This window comes from Erigeron canadensis, chromosome 4 (assembly GCF_010389155.1).
Source record: "Erigeron canadensis isolate Cc75 chromosome 4, C_canadensis_v1, whole genome shotgun sequence".
Taxonomy (NCBI): domain Eukaryota; kingdom Viridiplantae; phylum Streptophyta; class Magnoliopsida; order Asterales; family Asteraceae; genus Erigeron; species Erigeron canadensis.
Window position 1 is genome coordinate 23508816 of NC_057764.1, and position 11346 is coordinate 23520161.

At 32.5% G+C, this 11346-nt stretch overlaps 1 long non-coding RNA gene across 1 annotated transcript; it reads left to right on the plus strand.

Annotated features, from left to right (window-relative positions):
• The first annotated feature begins 8862 nt into the window (after positions 1-8862).
• LOC122596343 lies at positions 8863-10979 on the plus strand. Its single transcript, XR_006323309.1, has 2 exons — positions 8863-9004; positions 10499-10979. It is a non-coding gene; the product is annotated as an uncharacterized LOC122596343 (long non-coding RNA).
• Positions 10980-11346: the final 367 nt, after the last annotated feature.

Sequence of the window (11346 nt, forward strand, 5' to 3'; positions counted from 1 at the left end):
AAATACAATTGTCATGACATCATCATTCTATAAAAATAGCTTATTTGTCGTCTTTAATTTTTTTAAAAAGTTTAGTTTTTTTGATTAATTAACTAATTATATTTATTCGAAATATAATATATACTATTCCGAGGTTATGATGATGTTTGAACTATTCCATAATTCTTAAATATTAACGTAACTTATTATTATAAAACTTTTATTAATAAAGCTCTGATTGAACCCGCGAGTTAAGTTAGTTAGTAAATAAACAAAAATAATATCGAAATATCATACCGTCATTTACAACTATTGTTACCTAATATTTATTAATCATTTCTTTTATGTTGTGTAAGATTAGCAAGAGTATTTACCCAATGTTCAATTGTTTACAACTTTCGTGTAAAGTAATTTAATTTATTTAAATACTAGTTAATAACCCCGGGTTCAACCCGGACATTTTAATTAAAACTTTTAAATATATATATATATATATAATGTATGTAATTTTTGTTATTAATATTATAACTTGATATGAACATAGTGAATCGACTAATATAATGATATATAAAATAATAATACCTATTTCGCTAATAAGAAATAAAAGACATTTTATCACATTATATATATATTTATATATTTTTCAATTAAAAGATTAGGAATTTTAAATAAGCATTAAAATGGGATTCTTTTAAATATGACATCATAAATAAGAAAAAAATCTTTTTAAACAATATGTGATATTGACACATAATAATCTTTTTAAAAATACTTTAAAAAACAATCTTTCTTTATTATATATAAAAATCTAGTCTAGTACTCCGTATATAATATTATTTAATCTAATGTAAATATAAGGTAAATGTTAAATAAAAAAGGAAGTTTAGATAGGGAAGCAATTTAACCGTTCAAACTCAATCGATTGTTTTTATCCAATGGTTCTCTTTTTTTCAAGATGGAATTTTAGGGGTTGGTTTAGTATTATTGGGAGATATAGAATACTCTTTGTTTGATTTGTTCATCTTGAGATCGACTGTGTTTCTTCCTCCCGTTGCATTTTACCGAAGTTATACATACACATACACATACAGATAATATAACAAGCTTTTTGTTACTTGCTCCCGTAGCCACCACTACCCCACCTCCGCCGCCACAACCCCATCTCCATCTTCCGTCTCCGCAACCATTGCCTCATCAGATCTTCTTTTTTTGTGTGATACTTAGATTTGATTGAGAGATGATGATAGAAAAATAAAAAATTTTATGCGTGACTTCGATGGCGAGTTGAAACATCAACACCTCCGGGAAACTCCACCACCCACAGATAGCAAAATCCACCGGCAGCCACCTTCTCTCCCATTACTCACATGCCACAGTGAAAGTTAACTTTTTGGAAAACCACCACTTCAAATACGGTAACTTCGTGCAATATTAGTTTAATTAGGAATTATTCCTTCCTTTCTTTTGCTTGTTCAAACATTACGAGCCTCTAAGATAGAACGGAAACGTATTTAAAACCAGAGTAGATCTATGGTGGTATCTCAACGAAATCTTTCTTCATTATTGAAATAATGATGTTGTAGTATGTGGTGATGGTGGATGTAACGATCAGAGCGACAAGATTACATATTACTTTATTAAGAATTAGAGTTTATGTTCATGGTTAGGTTGATGGTGGTTGTAAAGCATCAAGATGGAAATATACATTAGAAATTAGGTTTGTAGTTAGCATTTAAAAATAAAAGAAAATTATAACCGGTTAAAAAAAATCCACATTAGCACAAACAGTTCAAAATCTCATAAAAGATGTTTTAACCGGTTTTTTACTTCATAGTAGAACTTTTTTTTTGTTGAAGCCTCACAAAAACTAAAAAAGCCAAAAGTGTTAAAGTTTGAGTACTTTTCAAGTAATTAGCCCTATAAACAAAGATAAATGGATATGATATTGCAATACACTGTCAATTCCTTCCTTTTATTTTGAGATAAAAGTTAACGGGTGGCTGGCATAGAGGTAACCATAGATGTTGATTTTGTCTAAGTTTTATCTCACAAAAAAAGTGTTTGTCCAACCCCTATAAAGGAATATTGGCCAACTTAGAATACTTTAATATAATGACATAGCAAGAAATCTTTTATGGGGGTAATCTAAAACCCACATATTCACATATTTTTTCATCAGCCTAGACTTTTATTTGGTTGCTTGATGGTGAGCTTTGATAAGCCACTTGTATGGCAGAAATATATATATTTTTTTTTGAACGTTTAAACTGGGTATTTTATTGATGAATATAAACTAGCGAGAAGCTAGATTACAAAGACGAAAGTGCAAATAACACAAACAAAGGGACATGAGTAAACAACATTATACAGGGGATCAGAATCTAAAATAGCACCATTTGAGCCAGTCAATATTCGGGATGGATGATCCATTGGTGATCCAAAGGAAACTTGTTCTTTTGACTTCGATCATGGCAAAGCGTAGACTTGGAAGCTTGTTCGAGAAAATACAATCATTTCTGGACTTCCAGATTACCCAACAAAAGACGAGAATGATCAGATGGATGTAGTTTCTTTTTGCAGGATTGACGATGGGTGACTCATGTGTCTCGAGGAGCTCTCTAATGTTTGATGGTTTGTAAAGCGGGAGGTTGCACCAATCCAGGATAAGTGACCAGAGTGAATCCGAGAAGGGGCAATGAATAAATAAATGGTCACATGTTTCGTTGTGGATGCGACATAAAGGACAACTTGGGGTGGTTAATAAGATGTTCCTCCTTTGTAGTTGATCAGCAGTGGCAAGACGGTTTCTTTCAAGCCTCCATCCCATGATGTTAACTTTTATTGGCGCCCATTTGTTCCAAGGAAATTTCCAATTATGGGGACCATGATAAGATGAGTGAATTCTGTTTTTCATTGATTTCACCGTGAAGCCACCAGAAGGATCATGCTTCCATAACTATAAGTCGGGTGAAGCGGTAAGGTTGGTGCTCGAAATCAAATTGAGAAGCTCTTGAAGTTGATGCAGCTCGGGTGGGGTCTGAGGGGGGCGTGACCATTCCCATTGCCATTGGGAGTATAATCCTCTACCAGTGCAGCGATCTCTAATGATGCAATTCTTGTGCTTTTCCAAACTAAACAAATCGGGGAAGGTAGAGCACAGTGGGTCGCTAACTATCCAGGGATCGATCCAGAACCTTAGTTTTTCTCCGTTTCCGACTTGACCTATAAAACAGTTCTCCAAAGCAATGTTAAAGGGTAGGAGGTGGGTGTTTAGCCTGGAAATTGTCTTCCAGGTTCCCACCACCTTCGAGTTTAGGGGAATAGGGGTGCAATTTCGGGGTGTACCATGAATGGCAGAGATGACGCGACCCCAAAGACACTCTGGATGTTGGCGGAATCCCCACCACCATTTTGAAAGTAATGCCAAATTATTTAGTTCTAAAGAACCCAACCCAAGCCCGCCCGATTCAACTGAAGCGATGACACTGTCCCACGAGATCCATGAGATTTTTCTTTTAGACTCTGACCCACCCCAAAAAAAGGAACGACGAATACTTTCAAGCTTAGACAGAACACATACCGAGGCTTTGTACAAGGAGAAGAAGTGTGTGGGAAGACTACCAAGCACCGATCGAATGAGGGTGATCCGTCCGCCAAGGGAGAGGGTTGAAGCTTTCCAAAGAGAGAGGCGGTTTTCAAAAGTACGAATGACTGGGGCCCAATTTTTTGCAAGGTTCATGTTTGCTCCAACAGTGAGACCAAGGTATGTGGTGGGGAATTGTTCACTCTTGCAGTTCAGAATACTTGTGGAGGAAGCAATGGCTTCGGGAGGTAGGTTAATGCCAAAGAAGCTGGACTTTTGGGAGAAATATACTCTTCATGGCTTTGATTTGGTACATTGGGTATCCGCATTATCATAAATAAGATCATAGGTGTAATCCCTTACTCTCATAAAACTTTTTTTTATCCAAATAAATAAATTTAAAAAAAATTATAACAAATGAGAGTTAGGATAGTACTCATAATTTAAATAAGAAAAATAAGACAAATGTGATTATACATATTGAATTGGTGGCGGCATTTCGATTAGAAGAGAAGTGAGAGATTAAAAGATGGAGATTTGTATAATAATTTTTTTTTCCTTTTAAAAGAATAAATGGGTAAATCAAAGGATGTATAGTGAAAGAGGGCAAATAAAAAAAAAAATTAGTAAGTGATTTCTTATTAGTTGATTTCTTAGCCTTATGTTTTTGGATTGAGATTTTTTAAACTTGAAAAGTTGAAAATTAAAGATCAAGATTCAAAAATCATTTTTTAATATTAACTTTTGATGTGATATAATGGTCAATATCTCACCTTACTCCAACTTTAGAAGATTTTCATCCTAATTTTTTTTTTCCATGCTAAGTACGCTAGATATTTAATTTTAGGGGGAATTCAAAATACTATATTTATATCCTTAATTTTACTTAATGCAAAACGTTTATTTTAGCAAGAATAGAATTTTAAGTTTAACTTCTATCAAATAAACTAACATAAGTTTAATACTTTCTTTAAAAGGTCATGTAAAATTCAGAATGTTTTTAAAAATAACAAAAATAATCCAAAATTTTAAAAAAAAAAATTTACACTAAAAACTACATACAACTATAATTTGTAAGTGAACATTTTTTAATCTCAAAATAATCATGCATGTAAACTTATAAAAATAAAGTTTTGATTGAACTTACATTTTATTTTACAAAGAGTGTAAGGATACGCATGACTCGAAAACCCGAAATCCGGCTCTGTGCCAAATAAAAGATTACCCAAATAAATGATCTTAAAGAGACACTCTTCTATCTCTCTCCCCCTCTCACTATTTTTGGTCGTATTTTTGGTCGTAAACATCAAATCTTGGAACCTTTTGACCGGATTTGACCCACATCTGATCGATTTGAGCGGTTGACTGATGTTGACCGATTCTGAGGCCGATCTAGCCTAACTCACTGAGTGACTGTATATTTTCCAGCTCGAGTCCCGAGTTGAGCCAGCTTGGAATGAGTCAGGACGAGCCTAACAACTCTTAAGGTGTCCAGTTGTGTTTATATTATCCTATAATCTTTTTAAGTGACACAATTGAATAACATTAACAATATAAACTATTATGTGAAAACTTACCTCATCCCCGATAGCCAACGAATCTATCTCTACCTACATCTCTGAAAGTGTGGTTTGGTTGCTTGATGGCAAACTTTGATATGCCACTTGTATGACAGAAATATGTTTTTCATGAGCTTAGACTTTGATTTGGTATATGAGGTAGTCAAGCTGAAAAGCTTCCGCATTATCATAAATAAGATCATAGACGTAGACCTCTGCCCTGAGAAAACCCTCTTTATCCCCTGAAAAAAAAACAAAAAATTTATAACAAATGCAAGTTAGACTAGTATTTATAAACTAAATAAGAAAAATATAAGAAATGTAAACATACTGTATCAGTGGCATTTCGGTTATAAGAGTCTTAAGAGAAGTGAAGAGGTTAAACGTTGGGGATAGTAGTGAAGGTATATTTTTGGTAAAATAATGTTTTTTTCTTTTACGAGAATAAAAAGGGTAAGCAAAGGATTTATAGTTTAAGAGGGTAAGTAACAAAAAGATTTAATAGTTAATTCTTATTGATTAATTTATTGACCTTATCTTTTTAGATTGAGATTTTGTAATGTTGAAAACTAAATTGGGGCATCTTACAAAATTAAGGATCAAGATTCAAATATCATTTTTAAATCTTAATCTTTAATTTACCATTGGATCAAAATCAAAGGTTAAGATTTAAAAATGATTTTTGAATCTTTACCCTTGATTTTGAAAGATATCCAAACTTACTTTGCAACTTTAAAAAATAGCAATTCAAAAAGATGAGGTCAAGAAATCAACCAATAAGATATCACTTATTAAATTCTTTTATTTATTTACCTTCCTTCACTATGCATCCTTTGCTTTACCCTTTTTATTCTCTTGAAACAATAAACATTATACAAGAAATTTACTTTCACTACTCTCCCCGTCTTTTAATCTTTTAATCCCTTCATTTCTCTTCTAACCAAAAAGCCACCGATTCAGTATGTATAATCACATCTCTAATTTTTCTTATTTAGTTTATGAATACTAGCCTAACTCTCAATTGTTATAATATTTTCTGTAGGGATAAATAAGGTTTTATGAGGGTAGAATACTATGCGTATGATCATAAATATTATTTATGATAATGTGGAAGCTTTTCAGTTTACTGACTGCCTGATATACCAAATTAAAGCCTGAGCTGATGAAAAGCGTATTTCTGCCATACAAGTGGCTTATCAAAGCTCTCCATCAAACAACCAAATCATGCTATCAGAGATCCAAGGAAAGATAGATTCGTTGGCTACCTGGAATGAAGTAAGTTTTTACATAATAGTTATTGTTAATGTTATTCAATTGTGTCACTTAAAAAGATTAGAAGATATTATAAAGACATCTGGATACCTTAATAGATGTTAGATTCGTCCTGACTCTTTCCGAGTTGACTCAACTCGGGACTCGATTTGGAAATTACACAATGACTTAGTGAGTTAGGATGGATCGGCCTCATGAAGCGGTCAACCGTTCAAATCGATTAGATCCCGGTCAAACCTAGCTTAAAAGTTTCAAGATTTGATGTTTACAACTGAAAAAATGACTTAAAGATTTTTTATGAAAGATGACAGAATGAAGGATATATATATATATATATATATATATATATATATATGTATTAAAGAGTGTCTCTTTAAAATCTTTTATTTGGTTAATCTTTTATTTGGCACAGAGCTGGATGTCGGGTTTTCGGGTCATATACTCATCCATATCGTACACTTCCTTGTAAAAATAAAATGTAAGTTCAATTAAAATTTTATTCTTACCGGTGTAATAGAAAAAACTTCAGTTACAAATTGTCCGTACTTTTTAGTGTGAAAGTTCTATTTGAATTCATGGAATATTTGTCATATTTTTAATAACATTTTGCATGTGAGTGAAGCTAAAATATGCATATAAGGAAGAAATATGCATATGAGAATGTATATGAAGCTCAAAATATGCATGTAGGGCTGGAAATATGCATATAGGGCTCCAGACACGAAATTAGCCACTTTAGACTTCAAATTAAAACCCGCTTCTTTTACACAACTTAGTACGAGCATAACTAAGCATAAATATTAACTCGTTTCACAAAACCACTTTCAAAATCGGAAAACCCATTTTTGAAACCCTAAATTCCAATTGACTATAACAAAAACTCAAGATTTGCCGAGGCTAGTCACCAATTAAACATCAATTTTGGTTCTATAACATAAAACAAGTAAAATTATGCTCATTTTACAATCATACACTTGTCAAGGATAAAACCTCTCTTTTGATTTGAAGCTTTTAACCCTTACCCTAGAGTTTTAGGAATTTCGACCAATATATCAAAAAATCTACTATCCAAGACATACAATAACATGAATGAAGTATTTAAAGAGTAAAAACTTTTACCATACTCTCCTTGAAAGCAAGAAATCCAATAATAAAGCAACTTTCTTGACCAATTTGACGATGATATTCGAAAATTCGAAGAAGAAGAAGAAGAAGATATGGTGATGAGATGAAGTTCTTCTAAAAATCAAGAGAAGAAGAAGATAAGAAGGAAAGAGAGAGACTGAATGATAAGGAATGGGTGGGAGGAAGGAGGTAAGAATCTAGTATTGGGGGACGTGTGGGGCCGGTTTTGGATAGTTAAATAAGTGGATTTTTAGTCCAGCAAAGCCACACAATAGTTAGTTACCTCGACCCGGGTATAATGTAAATGCCTAAAAACATTAATTACATTAACGTTCTCAAACATTTATTTCCGAAACATAATTCCATACAAGTTCAACAAATGATAATTTTATCAGTCAATGGGTCAAAAATCACGAGTATTACAATAATACTTCATTGTCAAAATTCAAACCCTGGTGTTTTTTAGTAAAACATATTTAGTGGTGTATAGTCAAAAACCGATGGTGTACAGATCACCACCCATTCGTAAAATGTTTGACCTTGGAAATTTACAATCCCACTTCCTACATCATTTGCGTGGGTGGATTAATAATGAGTTTTTTGAGAGTCATAGGTTTCATTTCAAACATTTGTGTAATTTAGCAATAAAATAAAGCGTCGTTCTAAAAAAAATATTAGTTTACTTATACTTAATTACTAGTAAATATATTAATATACTTGAATTTTTTTTTTTTATGTAAAACTAGAATCAATTATATGTTTTATATGAAAATATACAACAAAATCAATTCAATTTATAAGAAAAATATCAATTACAACACCGGAAAGTTATAATTAGTTGATCAAAATCATTTCCATATCTTCATAAGGTAATAGCGCTATAAAATAATCTGAAATCGACCTAAACTGAATCAATCGGTTTTAAAACAATGATAAATCTGGGTCCATTAAGTTTTTAGGCCAAAACTGACCCAACCATGCTATAGTCTGTACACATACACACATTTAGATGTCATTTGCAAACTATTACTATTGTCGTTACCACGCTATACACGACTAACTTACATAATTTGAATTTTTTTCGGGGTGATATAAATCACATATAGTCATTCATATTTGATTAAACATCCATGTTTATATTTACATTTACATCTACTCCATTATTGATCAACTTCGTTATACATGTTCTATGTTCTATGTTCTATGTTCTATGAACACTTTGGATTACTACCATTGTTTTGTTATTGTTATCCATTGAAACAAACAAACGCTTGTTTGTATTTGTATTTTATGTATTAATTAATAATACTATAGATATAGAAGTCGGTCAGTCAAATTGTTATCCCACAAAAAACACCAAAAAGTCTTGCTACTATTCTAAGGCCCCGACCATTTCAAAGTTTCTAAATAAAGAATTTTCTTTTTTCTTTTACCTGTTCTCCATCTTCACACACACGAACAAAGAAACCAAACCCCAAAACAAAAGGTACCCAACATTTTCCTTGCCTTTTCTTTACTCCAAGTTCTTTTTTTTTTTTTTTAGTATTTAATTATTATATGATGATATATATGTTAATCTCATCAATTCATGTTAGTACTTTTTGTTTTTCTTTATTTTTACTATGTTTAATTTTGTTTATAGTGACGTAATTCTTCATTTTTTTACTTTGTTTGACTTGAGTTTGAATTTTGATTACTAGTGGGGAATTATAGCTATACATATGTTTGATGATCGATTTTATGTTTCTTGATATAGTAATTTTGCTTGTTTTTGGTAGTTATTTGATGATATAGTAATTTTGTTTCTTGATATAGCTGATTTTTTTTATTTTTAAAGTCAGATAGTATGTTGCCTAACCGGGTTATCCCATGATCGTTTTTGAACCCTTTTCTGACCATCTTCGAAATTGTACCTAGCTAGATTCGAACCTTGTAAAGAGTTTTAGGATGTTAAACGGTTAAGCCGCCTTTAGATATATTGATGATATTACTAATAATGAATAATTAATTATAGTAGTTGTCATGATAAGTACGATATGTTTTATTTGAATAAATTTAGTAGATGACCTGCAATTTCCGATCCTGTAATTATTTGTGCGATTTTGCTATAAGGGTTTTGGAAGTTATATATGTATGCAGGTTTTAGCAGAGGTAAAGTGTTTGTTTTCGTACAGTTGATTGAGGAAACAATAAAAGAAATGGTCATGGGTTTGCGCCGGATTAATTTAAAAGGCTTCTATAAGTGATTGAGGTGAACGTTTGGAACGCAGATGAAGGAAACGAAGCTCGTTAGTTTTAATATGTCTTATAAAGTTTTTTGGAAGGTAAAAAGACTTCGGTTGATTTGTTCTCCTGAATGGGTGACCACAAATTTATGTCGACGTTCATGGTTGCCTTTTTACATTTCTTGACTTCCCATCAAGTAAGCGGATTACAGTGAGGAGTTCTTGTTCTATAGCCTTGCCATGGCTTTTTGTGCTCTATCTATGTGAAATTGTTGATGCTTTGATAGAAGCTGTATTGTATTGATAATGCGCTTTTAGCTTACACTTGTTGTAATGATATGCTTTGATAGAAGCTTTGTTGATTTTAGGTGGTTGGATGTATGTTTTCAAGGTCAAATGTGATACTGGATAATGAGAATTAGATAACCGGCTGTAATAGAAAAAAGGCTATACAAAATATAAAAATAATGTTTGGATGTTTGAGTGTTTGAAAAGTTCTATGATTATTGAAGAAATTTATGATCAATGCTTGCAAAAAAATTTGAAAAATTGTGATCATGTACATCTTAATTGTGGAAACCTGTTGTAATTTGTTAGTTGCTCTGATTGGATATGGATTCTCCTGAATGTGAGAATGGACTGTATTGAACGTTTGACATGAGTTTTGAACTAAATTTAAGTTGCATTTCACCCAAAATGATCACCACTGATGATCTTGCTCGTTTTTGGCTAAACCATTTTTGGATATCTTACAGGACTTGGGCGTTATATGGCTAAAAGAGAAGTCAGGAGTGACGTTTCTGAAGACTTGACAAGAGAGTCACTGATTGCTCTATCCTATTCTCTACCAGAGATAGATCAATCTGCAACAGACAACCCAAAAAGCAGTGTGAAAAATGTCACGGAGGCTGTAAATGCTGATGGAAAGGATAAAGTGAGGTCTGAACTTATCTCAATATCATATGCTGATTCACCGGACACCATATATTTACCGGTTTCTCCTGCAAAAACCAAGGGTTAGGCCGTTTAGCCCTCTTCTCTTTCTATCCTCCTTGTGTTTATTTTCATGTATACCATGTGAAACACAATGAACAACTCTAGGTTGTTGCAGCCGTCATTACAGCAAAATACATCACATGTGTGTAGTTTTGCAGTTGTTAATGCTTCTTTGTGACTTTCGCAACGTAAATTCTGTTTTCTGAATTATAAATTAATCATTCTGTCTTTGATGTGCAATTGTATATTTACCTTCAAGTTTGTTCTGATGTTGTGCCATGTGATTAGTTCATAACTGTAGAATGGTATGAGTTGTTACAAACTGATTTTGGATTGTTTTTTTTGGAAGCCGGCCACTTCCTTTGGTCGGGCCCAAGCCTGAACTTTCTTAGAGCACGACTATAAGATGAGATGGGTATCTGAAATACGAAGGGAATACGCATATGGGAGCTACCACTCTGTACTTTAGGACCCATATGGAAGTCTTCCTTTGTACAAATGAATTGATATGTACTGCACAAAGATTTTCCATAAACAACAGTTGCCTACTTATAATTATATATATATACTAAGAAGTTTGCAATACTTTTTGTAGTGTTTAAATGTA